This window comes from Podarcis raffonei, chromosome 8, assembly GCF_027172205.1.
Source record: "Podarcis raffonei isolate rPodRaf1 chromosome 8, rPodRaf1.pri, whole genome shotgun sequence".
In the NCBI taxonomy this organism is placed as follows: domain Eukaryota; kingdom Metazoa; phylum Chordata; class Lepidosauria; order Squamata; family Lacertidae; genus Podarcis; species Podarcis raffonei.
This window is the reverse complement of record NC_070609.1, coordinates 70819440-70832719: the sequence shown is the minus strand read 5'-3', so window position 1 is coordinate 70832719 and position 13280 is coordinate 70819440. Positions and strand designations below refer to the sequence as shown.

The following is a 13280-nucleotide window of genomic DNA, read 5'->3' as shown; positions in this document are numbered from 1 at the left end:
CTGTCAATGGCTCTGGCTCCACCTGCCTTCTGCCTCACCAGTCGTAATGGGCGCCAGCCACCACTTCTGTGGCTAAATTACAGTCATGTATCTTTCCCTTGAGGACAATGCTTTTTCTTCGCAACTTGCCAGCACAGGGGGCCTGATCCAGATTGGTACCCTCACATGGGGGCTGGCTGGGCTTTTAAAAGCCTTTGCTGCTGTGCTGTTACTGAACTGAGTATTCATAAGTGCCTAAGAAGAGTCTGTTGGATCAGGCCAATGGGCCATCGAGTCCAACACCCTGTTCCCATAGTGGCCAACCAGAGGCCTATGGGGAACCCTCAAGCAGGATTCGAGCAAAAGAGCACTGTCCCCTCCTGTGGTTTCCAGCAACTGGTATTAAGAAGCATTACTCTCCTCCGACCATAGCAGTAAAACCTGGTAATTGGGGTTATTAGCCATTGATAGCCTTATCCTTTATGAATTTGTCTAATCATCTTTTAAAGCACCCCAACTTGGTGGCCATCACTGTCTCCTGTGAGAATTAGTTCCATAATATGACTATGTGATGTGTGAAGCAATCCTTTGTTTTATCTGTTCTGAAGCTTCCAACCTTCAGCTTCACTGGATCTCCAAATTTCTAGTGTTAGGAGAGAGAAAGGAAAACCTTTTTCTACCTACCCCATGCCATGCATAACATTATGAACTTCTGTCACGTCACTTCTTTCTTTATTGCTTTTAAACTAAAAAATCACAAATGCTGCAACCTTTCCTCATAGGGGAGTTGCTTCACCACCTTGATAATTTTTGTTGCCCTTTTCTGAACCTTTCCCAGCTCTCCTCAGAAATATCCTTTAAAAGTATATTGTACATTTTGAGGCTATTCCAGCAGCAGCCTGTAACACCTTTGTTTCAGCTTTGTTTTTGTTCAAGGGAGCGTGTCTCTCCCCACACATACACACCCTGGCCATGCTCCCAAACAGCATGAGATGTTCTGCACACTCTCCTCGTCCTTCAGGATCCAATTACAGCACAGGCCCGGCTTCTCGTCAACAAGGGAACCCTGTTCAGCCTCTCGAGTCAGCACCTGTTACTTCACAAATGAACTTGTAAAATGGATGTTTCCATGCAACAGAGCATACATGGAGCAAAAACTTCTTCTAAGCTGCCACTCCAGGGATCAGGCAACCAAACAGTTGCATGGTGAAGCAAGATCATTAGCCAAAAAGCTTGAGCAAGACTCCTGTGGGAGTCATTAAAATGATCACTTATTAGGGGAGAGAAACGTTTAGATTGAGACTCCAAATGTAAAAGTGTTGTGTGTGCTTTTAAATAAGTTAAACAAATAGTTCAAGTACTGGGGTAGCCACTCTCCACTTTGGAGAGGAGTAACCTTTAAATAGCGGTGGTGCAGAGTTTTGCCATTAAATTATGCATGGGGCCCACTTAGCTGAGATGGCTTTTAGAAGGTGGGTAGGGACGTCATGGGTATAAAATCATGAAAGGAAAAAGTGAATAGAGAGATCCCCCTACCCAAAAAAATTCCCTCATAGTACAGTGGTACCTCGGGTTACATACTCTTCAGTTACATATGCTTCAGGTTACAGACTCCGCTAACCCAGAAATAGTACCTCGGGTTAAGAACTTTGCTTCAGGATGAGAACAGAAATCATGCTCTGGTGGCAGCAGGAGGCCCCATTAGCTAAAGTGGTGCTTTAGGTTAAGGACAGTTTCAGCTTAAGAACGGACCTCCGGAACGAATTAAGTACTTAACCCAAGGTGTTGTTGTTTAGTCATTTAGTCGTGTCTGACTCTTTGTGACCCCATGGACCAGAGCACGCCAGGCACTCCTGTCTTCCACTGCCTCCCGCAGTTTGGTCAGACTCATGTTTGTAGTTTCGAGAACACTGTCCAACCATCTCGTCCTCTGTTGTCCCCTTCTCCTTGTGCCCTCCATCTTTCCCAACATCAGGGTCTTTTCCAGGGAATCTTCTCTTCTCATGAGGTGGCCAAAGTATTGGAGCCACTAAAACCTGAACTAAAAACCTGATTAACCAAACAAAACAGAAATGTTGAAAGAGTAAAGAAAGTATGTCTTCAAACCACACATGATTAACATATGGAATTCACTACCGCAAGATGTAGCAATGACCACCAACTTGGATGGCTTTAAAAGGCGGTTGGACAAATAAATAGTGATATAGCCATCAGTGGCTTCTCACCAGGCTGCCTGTTTTCTCTCTCTCTACTGTCCGATGCATTAGGCCCCTGAACTCCAGTTGTTGGGAGTCACAAATGAGAAGAGCACTGCTACACTCAGGTCCTGCTTTCGGGCTTCCCCTTGGGGCATCCGGTTGGCCATAGTGAAAACAGGACACTGGAGTAGATAGGCCTTTGATCTGATCCAACAGGCCATAGCAAAGATCCATTTGAAACCCCAGAGAGCTACTGCCAATCAGTGTAGACAGTGCTGAGCTAGATGGACCAATGGTCTGACACAATGTTAGGCCGCTTCCTATGTTCTTATGAACTGCCTCTCATCTATTTTGATGTCTTATACCATGAGGCAAATGGTTTTTTGCACACCCAGCCCAGCTTTAAAAATCTGCTGTCTTTAAAACCTCCTGTTTTTCAAATTCTCCACTTCTTCAGTCTCATAATGTGATTTTACCCTTTATCGCATTAATTCAGTTGTCATTATACTAAGATCAAAACTAGCTCTGCAACATAAAGTAATAAAGCAGATGGCAAGCACTATCCTTTTTCTCATACACACACAGAATACCCCTTCTAAGATAAAGATGGCTATTATACACAGATGCCTATGGATGACTGTTTTTGGCTTTAAAAACATACCTTAATTTATTTGCTTTGGACCTAGTAAAAAAACCAAGCTTGCACATACACTAAAATGCATGTACACAATTATGTGGTGGCTAGTGGTGGACTTTAGACAGGATTCTTCAAATCTCCACTCAGCTATGAGGTGAAGGTAAAAGACCCCTGGATGGTTAAATCCAGTCAAAGGCGACTATGGGGTTGTGGCGCCCATGCCCATCTTGCTTTCAGGCTGAGGGAGCTGGTGTTTGTCCACAGACAGCTTTCTGGGTCATGTGGCCAGCATAACTAAACCACTTCTGCAACGTGACAGAAACCAGAGCACACAGAAACACTGTTTACCTTCCTGCCACAGCAGTACCTATTTATCTACTTGCACTAGTGTGAATCAGGTGGGCTATCCCATGATCCAGCTGTTAAAAAGTGCAATGACTGAGCTAACATGTTGCCCCAGTAGCATTAGACCAAGCCATTTAGAAGCATGACTGGCTGTGCATGATGCAAATCAAGGAGAACATAGAGACTATTGTGTCTTCGGTAGGTTTTTTTGCAGTGCTGGTGCCAGGCAGGATTTGCATTCCGTTAATATCACATCAGCAAACACAACTCAGTGGATTGTTGGCCTCTGCCATTTGCATGCCTCTGTGGTTTTCAATGCAACATAGCTACATACCCTTTTAGTAGTACCAGCACCAGAATTCAATTATTATTCTACTGGTATTGCTATTGCTTACTGTTCATTTACTACTCATTGTGGGGAAAGCACAAGAAAGAATTGGAATGTTGTCATTCCTAAACAGAGGAGCTTACTAGATCCTGAACACAGAAAGCTGCCCTATACAGAGCCAAAACAGTGGTCCACCAAGTATTGTCCACACTGACTTGCGGTGACTCTGTAGGATTTCAGACAGGAGGCATTCTCAGTAGTGCAAACCTAAGAAGAACATAAGGAGAGCCCTAATGGAGCAAGTCAAAGGCCCATGTCGTCTGGCATCCTGTTCTCACAGTGGCTAACCAGACGCCTATCAGAGGAAGCCCAAAAGCAGGACTTGAGTGCAACAGCACTCTGCCCGCTTGTGATTCCCAGCAACTGACATTCAGAGACATATTGCCTCTTATAGGATTTCTTGTGTGCCATTCACCACAAGGTTCCAAGGGGGGTTACAGGATAAAAATGCAACATCAAAATCAGGGAATCAGGTGGCCACTCAGGCATGGTTTGAGTGCAACAGCGCTCTCCCTTTCTGCAGTTTCCAGGAACGGGTATTCAGAAGCATTACTGCCTCCAACAGTGAAAGTAAAAGATAGCCACAAGCGTTGGTCCTACTTGTGAGTTTCCTGTAGGCAACCTGGTTGGTCATTTCCCATAGGATGTTGGACTAGATGGGTCATTGGCTTGACCCAGAAGGCTCTCCTGATGCTATGTTATCTGTAGACAGCTGACAATCCAGGAATTTGCCTTTCTGCCTGTCCAAGTATTCTGTGGGACATATTTCTGGTGATCCCACAGAAGTGGGGCCTGTCCTGTTGTGCATCTCCCAACCGCCAAGAAGCAGTAGCTGGCAGATCTGTGCCGAGGCACGGCAGAGCTCCCTGACATTTGCTATCGCTTGTGTCACGCTATTTATTATTTAGTAGGCCCTAGCAGCAGGAGCATGCTCAGTGGGGCCTTGCGCACGCAGGTGTGTGATTTATTATGTCTCTTTGCATGAGTGGGTGGCATGGATGCATAAATGGCAAGGGCGGAAAACACGCTCCCCACCCCCCACCCCGCTTATTTCTTGTTTATTCGTTTTTAAATTCTAGGTGTTAAGTAGTCCCGTAAAAGCTTTCATCTCCTTACTAATGCTTTACATTCATTGCTATCAACCCAATTTAGGAAAGAAAAAGAAATGGAGATCAAGCATCTGTTAGTAGGTCCCTGCCTCTGCTACCCTGTGGATCTCACTGTGGTTTCTTGGTTACATTAATTTGCATACTTGCAACCCCTTCCACCTTTGCATTTTAAAAATAGCTGGCCAGTTTTCTTCATTTTATGAATTTGGAGAACAGATGTCCATAAATGTGCTCATTAGATGTTAGTCATTCTGTTCTATCCAGCAGTGATAAATGCATTGATGTGGTTTCGGGTACCAAATACCAGCATAAAAAACTCTGGGTTGTATACAGTGTTAGTCCTACAGAAGGTAGAGCCATTGAAATTAATGGACATTGCTAACTTAGGTCCATTAACTTCCATGGGTCTACTCTAAGTGAAACTTAGTTGGAGGCAACCATCGATTGAGACCATCTATGGCCAAGAACCTAAGAAGAGCCCTGCTGGATCAAGCCAATGGCCCATCTAATCCAACATTGTGTTCTCACAATGGACAACCAGATGCCTGCAGGAAACTCAAGGAGGATCTGAGCACCAAGCACGCTCCCCTCCTGTGGTCTCCAGCAACTGGCATTTGGAAGCATAGCTGCGGCTACTAAGCTATGGTGGGCTGCATGCAACTAAGTCTTAGACTAAACCCATTGAAACTAGTGGTACTAAGTGAGTCCTGCCTATCACTTTCAATGGGTTTACTCTGAGTAGGACTAACTGGAGACAGCCCAATAGCTATGTTCTACCTCTACTGTTGGAGGCAGGATGTCTCCAAATACCAGTTTGCTGTGGATCACAAGTGGGGAGAGTTGCTGTTGCACTCAGGTCCTGCTTGAGAATTTCCCATTGAGTCATCTGGTTGGCCACTGTGAGATGAAATTGCAGGACTAAATGGGCCTTTGGCCTGATCCAGTAGGTTCTTATGGCTTAGTGCAGGAATCACTGAGTGAACATAGGTTGTCCCTGATCCTGACCTCAACACATTCCTCTGAAGGGTTCAACAGGGGCATAGGCAGGTGTGGTTGCAGAGTACAGTGACGGTGCCTTTGCTGGGTCCCCAATTTACTGAGAGGACCAAGAGCAGTGGGTCCCCAGGGGGTACTCAAGGGTATGCAGTACCTGCACCTCTATTTTGTTGTTGTTAAAAAGTGTGGCACTTACTGCAACAACTTCATGGTTAGTACTGGCACCTATTTTTCTAGAAAAAAAGCACTGACCGAGAGTCACATATACATTTTGGGTTACTTATATGTGCTGTTTTCCTGATGCATCTTAAGAGTGGGGGAATTGGGTTCTCCAAGTGTTGCTGGACTACAACTCCCACTTATGGCTGACTATTGGCCATGGTGGCTGGGGCTGATGGCCATTAGATGCCAACAACACCTTGAGGACCACAGGTTCCCCATCTCTGATAGATGTACTCCCACCCTAGGATCAACTGGTAAAGCAGGCATAGGGAACCTTTGGCCCTGCAGGTGCTGCTGAAGTATAGCTCCCACCATCCCAGGCCATTGGTTATGATTGCTGGGGCTGATGGGAGTTGTAGTTCAGTAACATCTGAAGAGCCAAAGGTCTCCCATCTCTGTGGCAAAGGGTGGAGCATAAATCCCATAAATATAAACAAGCACCTGGCCACGTGGAAGGAGATTATAAGGGTTGTAAATATTGGTGATTTTCCCCCCTCACAGTTTATCATTAAAAAGAGGGAAACACTTAATGGAACTGAGTGGGGAAACTCAGGCTCTAGAAGGAGAAGCAACTGGAAAGGATGTCTTTGGGCAGGAAATGTGCCTTGGGTGTCCACTTATGCATCACCACACAGGAGGAAATGCATCACCAGCTGAGGAAAAGCACCAGAAAGGGCACAGGGTTTACATAAAAGTTGCACATGCTAACTTTGCTGAGACCCACCTGGTGTGACCTTGCAACCCCCCTGGTGTAGCCTCGTGACCCACTGATTGAAGATCTATGGGTTGGTGGACCTTGAGATGCTAGAGCAGGCATAGGCAAACTTGGCCCTCCAGATCTTTTTGGCCTACAACTCCCATGATCCCTAGCTAACAGTACCAGTGGTCAGGGATGATGGGAATTGTAGTCCCAAAAACATCTGGAGGGCCGAGTTTGCCTATGCCTGTGCTAGAGGAAAGGAGATCCCATAAGCCTGTAGCTTCTTGCATGTGGAATTTCAGGGTTGTCTCCGACTAAGTCCTTCTCAGATTAGACCCATTGACCTAAGTTAGTCATGCCTGTCAATATCAATGGGTCTATTCTGAGTAGGACTAGGTTTGGCTACAACCCCAAGTCTTGCCTGCCCTAGACTGTGTTATTCACCTCTGGCCCTATTGAATTGAGAGCTAGACTCCCCACCATTTATTTTTATTAACACTATTTATATGCCACCCTCTCATAAAACATCAGGGCAGTGGACAACACTATAAAAAATTTTTAAAAACCTATTTAATATATATATATATATATATATATATATATATATATCAGGACAATCATTAAAATGGCTGGATACTCAAGAAAATTTTAAACAACTGCAGAGTCTTCAAGAGATCCCTGAAAGTTAAAGGATGGATCTGGCAACACCAACTGGTTGGGGCTAATCAGGTTTCTGCAGCAAATGGTGCCCATCCAGGTGCTCTCGCTGATCAACCTGGGATATAAGGAATCAGGTAGTCCTCAAGGTATCCTCGTCTCAAGTTGTTCAGGGCTTTCTTTATGTGTCAACACAATTTGATCTCTTGGGGATGCGTCCGTAAACTCTTCTTCACCTGCTGCAATTTCCCCCATCAGAAGCTGCAAACATGTGCTTAGAACACCAGATGATGGGAAGCAGCTTGGTTTTTTAAGGGAATAACAAGTGGGTAGAAGTGTTACACCCTCCCCTCCCTGTGAATTCCACCTTCCTTGCTAGCTGCACTGTCAAGGCCAGTCTTTGGAGCAGTTATCCAGGGGTCTACTCAACAGAATGAGTGGGCTGGCTTTTTTGGATGGAGTGAAGGAATATACATTACCATGTAAAGAGGAAGTCTCCGTTAGATCATTAAATTCAGAAGTATGACACATTGCCATCCCAAAAGCGCCCCTGCAAGACTGTTACACCCAAAGTCTAAAAATCACCTAACAGGACCACCATCCCTCACTTTAGTTTCTCAGACATGCACTAGCAGAGGAACGTGATAAAACAGACAACGCTGAATAAATCTTTACAGCGAAGTTAAATGCAATAGAAGGTGATCATAAGACTTGGGGCTTGCCCATGTAGTACATCTCAGGATGTATCCAACCGATTCTGATTTTATTTTAGCTTTTTTGAATTAAGAGGAGAGCTAAAGTTGCGTCTTTTGCTCCTGCCATGTACACTCACAGACACACACCCCATGCGCCACTGCCTCGTCTTGTCGGCTTCTTCTAGCCAGTTCTCCCACCACAGGGACCTGAGCAAGCAAACACACCCAGCCAGCATCACACAATACTCGTGTATGCCAAAGAATCACTGTTGCAAGATGACGCAATGATGAACTAAGTGGTGCAATGGAGGGATGTGTGAGTGCATAGGAGATCCTGCATAGGCAGCAATGCCCAACAGCTTACCAGCAGCATTTCTAAAAATAAACAGTATGATTTATTATTCCCCCTCCCTCAATGCCACATTCCCTGGAGGTGGCTGCACATGGCAGTCTTATATTATTCTGCTGCACTCTGCGCAAATGTGGTCCCCCCCCACTGTATCAGACCCGAGGATGGGATAGGAAGGATTCCCAAAGGTGTCGTTTACATTACAGAGGGCTATTTATTTCTTGCATTGATTTATTTCTTGCATTTACAGTATATGCATCTGGGTGGCTCACTAATATTTTTTAAAAAATACAATAAATTTAAAACAATAAAACCAGTTACAGTGGTACCTTGGGTTAAGTACTTAATTCGTTCCGGAGGTCTGTTCTTAACCTGAAACTGTTCTTAACCTGAAGCACCACTTTAGCTAATGGGGCCTCCTGCTGCTGCCGCGCCGCCGGAGCACGATTTCTGTTCTCATCCTGAAGCAAAGTTCTTAACCTGAAGCACTATTTCTGGGTTAGCAGAGTGTGTAACCTGAAGCGTATGTAACCTGAAGCGTATGTAACCCGAGGTACCATTGTATAAGTAAATAAAACAAGCATAAGAGAAGTCCCCCTAAAAGCTAGCAGAGACATAGCAGCATAAAGGTCCCTTTCAAGCCAGCAAAGGGGAAAAGAAAGCTTTGTGCAAGATTTTAAAATCTCCAGGAGTGGCACCATTATGCCACAGGGCACTTTAGGAACATAGCAAGCAGACCTGCACTGACTATTGCTCCATCCCTCTCAGTATTGTCTACGCTGGCTGACAGTGAGTCCCCAGAATTTCGGACAAGATACATTCCCAGCCATAGGTGTCTGCAGGATCAGACCAAAGTCCCACCAAGTCCAGTATCCTGTCCTCAAAGTGGCCAATCAGATGGCTGCTGCATCTAGTCCAGTATTCTCTTCTCACAGTGGCCAACCAGATAGATGCCCATGGGTACAACAGCAATAAATAACAGTGGGTTGCACCCCAAATAAGTTCTAGTCAAAGTATATCCATTGAAATTAATAAACCTAAGTTAAACATGTCCACCACTTTCAATCTGAGTAGAATTAACCTTTGATATAACCCAGTATTAGTATATACTGGCGTTTGAAACAGTACAAAGCTTTAAAAAGCAGAACTCATCAAGTAGCAGGATACCAGTAACAGAGGACCAGCTCTTCAGGTGTTAGGAGAGCTCTTAAGGAAGGCAGATGTTGTTCTAATAAGGCCAAATTTTTAACCAAGCCTTTATGTCTCCAAAAACGACCTGGTGACTCTCACCAGGAAAGCCCACCTCTCTGATGAGAGTGCAAATAATTAAAACAGCCAGGCACCGTGGCACCATTGAATGGCCTTGGATTGCACAAACTGCAAGAAAATCTCGAGAAAAGAGTGATTTGTGAGCCGATTTAGCCTTCTTTCTCTCCAAAAAAGGTCTGAGCCGCTGCTCCCAGTTCAGAATCTGGGGGGAAGGGAATTTCACCTCTTCTCAGAAAGGTCTATCCAATGAACAATAAATTTTGAGGTGCTGAGAGACTCACCTGGTTAAGTGATCTAATTGTCAGAATACTAGCTATCGGGGGTATAGAAGTCCTAGTCATCCTATCACATTGATTTCCTCAAGTTGGAGAGGGGAATGTGCATCATCTGGAGATGGAACATTCTCTGTTGCAGTTGGAATTTACATCCTTCATTAAATCCAGGGTAGTAAACGTGGTACCTCTGGGCGCCATCTTGTGGAAGATTAACGACACAGCAAGAGTAGCACGTAAAGGATTTGTTTGCACAATTGGATGGTTATGCATATCCAGCGACGCGGACTTATAAAAAATATTGGGGGGGCCCGGGAAAGCTCATGAATAATAAATAAGCTCATGAATATGCAAATAAAGTGGCGCCGCCTCCTCGTGAGCGAATAGGGGAGAGCGTGCTGCGCCTATTAATCAGCTCCAAAGGAAATTGGGTGGAGCTTTTGCTCGGGAGGGAGGGCAGGAGGCATGCAGCCCGCCCCCCCTGTGCATTTTGGGCTGGGGGAGGGGCGGCGATGGCGCTCTGCTGGAGGGGCGCCGGAGATTATTGGGGGGGCGGAGCCCCCCCAAACGAATTTTTGAGGGGGCTCGGGCCCCCTCAAGCCCCATGGAGTCGGCGCCTATGTGCATATCCCACCTTTCAAGGTAAAAACGGCAACAAAAGGTTACAATAGAGAAGACTAAAATCAACAACTAAAAATACAACACAACAAGCAAGCAGAACAAAAATGGTGGGTAAAGCAACCCCTGGCTTGATGCAGGAAATCCCCCACAGATGAATTCCTAGGCTGTGCGTGAAGAACTCCAGTGATTGGGGAGCCCACCACCCTGTGCTAGGGAACTGGTTCTGGGAAGGGCTATAGTTCAGTGGCTGAGCATCTGCCTTGCATCCAGGAAGTCCCAGGTACAATTCCTGGAATCTCCAGGCAGGGCTGGGAATGCTCTCTGCCTGAAAAATCGTGCCACTCAGTGCAGACAATACTGGACCAATGGACCGGCTCAGTACAAGACATCTTCATGTGTTAAGGCGAAGGCATGTAGCACTGTGGTAGAGCATATGCTTGGCATGCAGAATGTTCCGGGTTCAATCCCTAGCAGGGCTGGGAATGTCCCCCTTCTGAAAAACTCTGGAAAGCCGTTGCCAGTCCATGTAGACAAAACAATGCTAGATGGAGCAATTGTCTGACTTTGTCAGGCAACCTCCTATGTGATTCAGATTTTTTCTAGTTATAAGACACATAACACACCTGGATATGCGGCAGCACATTTGGGGAGGGGATGGTGCTTCTCCAGTGCTTTTGGAAAGCGCTCGCATCTCGATCCTTCTTAAAAGCCCTAATGAGCGCCCACATCTCCAACTAGCCGAACCAGGAGCGAGGCGTGGAACCTAGAGCAGCAGAAAATCTATGTACAAGAGAGAGCTATTTTTAGCCAGCCGGCGAGTAGGGGGCGTGCGTCTCTGTGTGTACACGCATCACCCATTTCTCCGCACACAACACAATTTTATTCAGACACCTCTCTTGGCAGGCGAAAGTACAGCTGGGGGATGCTTGGGGTTTGGAGGAGCGTTTGCTAGCAGCAGGCAGCTAGAGAGCTGAGCCGGAGGCTGGGTCTCCAAAGCAATTAAAATAAACTGTAGGAGCCAAATAACACCAGCTCACAAGAGCAAATGTAATGCAACAAACCAGACCAAGAGTGGGCAAGCTCTCTCTCTCTCTCTCTCTCTCTCTCTCTCTCACACACACACACACACACAAACTCCAGTTCTTAGCAGTTTCTATTTCTGACATCATACTGAAAAGCAATAAAGGCATTCCTCCTTGGTTTAAGAACATTGCCCCACCCCCACCCCCAAAAAAAACTTGGGAAAGAAAGGAGATGTATGCACCTCAAGGGTCATTTGAATTTTCCAAAGATAGTCCCATTTCTCAGGACTGGTGCTGCCTCTTCAAGGACTTTAAATGAAGGTCAGGCAAATTCATATAGGAGAAGGCTATCATTGGCTACTAGCCAATTGGCTAGGTTTTCTCCCTCCATGGTCGGAGGCAATATGCCTCTGAATACTAGGTCACAATACTAGGTCACTGGCAGTCACAGACGGGGTGAGCTGCTTTTGTGCTCAGGTTGCACTTATGGACTTATCATTGGGACATCTGATCGGCCGCTGGGAGAGCCGGTTGTTGGACACAATGGGCCTTTGGCCTGATGCAGCAGGCAGCCTCTTTTTGTGTTCTTACAAACTGTTTGCACTTGCCTCTACCCGGCCCTCACATTTCGGGGGGGGGGGGAGATATGAGCAGTGTTGGGTAAGTGGAAAGGAAATATCTCTTGCATGCTTTCTGAGCATGTGTCGGGATCTGCTGAGGCTAAAAGTAGGACCCATTCTCACTTATACTAGCCTGCCCTGTGTGCAGTACAGCACAAGTGCAGGCTGGCACACCTCCCTAGGCAGTGAACCAGGGAACCTGTGGCCCTTCAGATGATGTTGGCCTACAATGAGGTTTTAGGCTTGTTTCAGCAACTAAGCTCTTCTTGCATTCTTATGTGACTCTGTCTCAGCCAAATCACCAATCCTATTTTCCCTCTTAGGGAGGTATCGGGCATTATCTTTCCAAAAATAATGAATTGAGAGTAGCACTCAGCTTTCAACCTTCTCCTGCGGGTCTCTGAGCGATCCATTTTAATGGGGAGGGACCAAGAGGTCTCTCTTGCATAGGCTTCTAAATGCACACACGGAAATGATAATGCACGACTTGGGAGCAGCATCAGCTCATTGGCACAGCCTGGGCTTTGCATACAGAATCTTCCAGTTTCAATCCCTGGCATCCTCAGTTAGAACAGGGTGGGGAGGGAGCCTGTTTCATCCCATGGGCCACTGGCCCTTCTTAACAACCTGCCAAGGGCCACATGCCAGCAGTCGGCGAAGCGAGGAGCAGAAGTGGGTGGGACAATTGACTGCAATTTAAAAACACCGCCCACCATTATTTATTTATATCCTGCCCTTCCTCCCCAAAGGAGCCCAGGGTGGCAAACACAGCAATGACTAGAACAATTTAAAAATATCTAAATATCTAAAAAAGATGCAGGCTGGGAAAGATCTCTGCTTAAAAGGCTGGTTGGAAGAGAAAGAGATTCAGCTGAGAAGGCCATAGAGAGGGTTTCTGTCTAATATTCAGTGCTGATTAAGACCTTTCCAATCCCTGGGCACTGAAACTATTATAAGCCCCCACCGGAGCCAACTCCAGGGGGGCTCACAGGTGCTTTGGCACCCACAATAATATATTTGTGAGGCCTGGGGGTCCCCAAATCCAATGGGCAAAGTTGAAGCCCTTTGTAGCGGGCACCCACAATCTTCAGCGTGGGATGGCACCTATGAAAGCCCCCCAATATATAATTCAAAATAAAAGCAGGACTAAACCAAAACTTACATGTGTGCTGAAATGTGCATGCATGTGTGTCATGTGCAA

The 13280-nt window shown here is 46.0% G+C and overlaps 1 long non-coding RNA gene across 1 annotated transcript; it reads right to left on the bottom strand.

Moving 5' to 3' along the window:
- Positions 1 to 212: 212 nt before the first annotated feature.
- LOC128419702 (uncharacterized) lies at positions 213 to 11978 on the bottom strand. The gene is made up of 3 exons (XR_008331903.1): positions 11702 to 11978; positions 11061 to 11217; positions 213 to 1069 (listed from the first exon to the last, which is right to left on the bottom strand). It is a non-coding gene; the product is annotated as an uncharacterized LOC128419702 (long non-coding RNA).
- Between the last annotated feature and the right edge of the window lie 1302 nt (positions 11979 to 13280).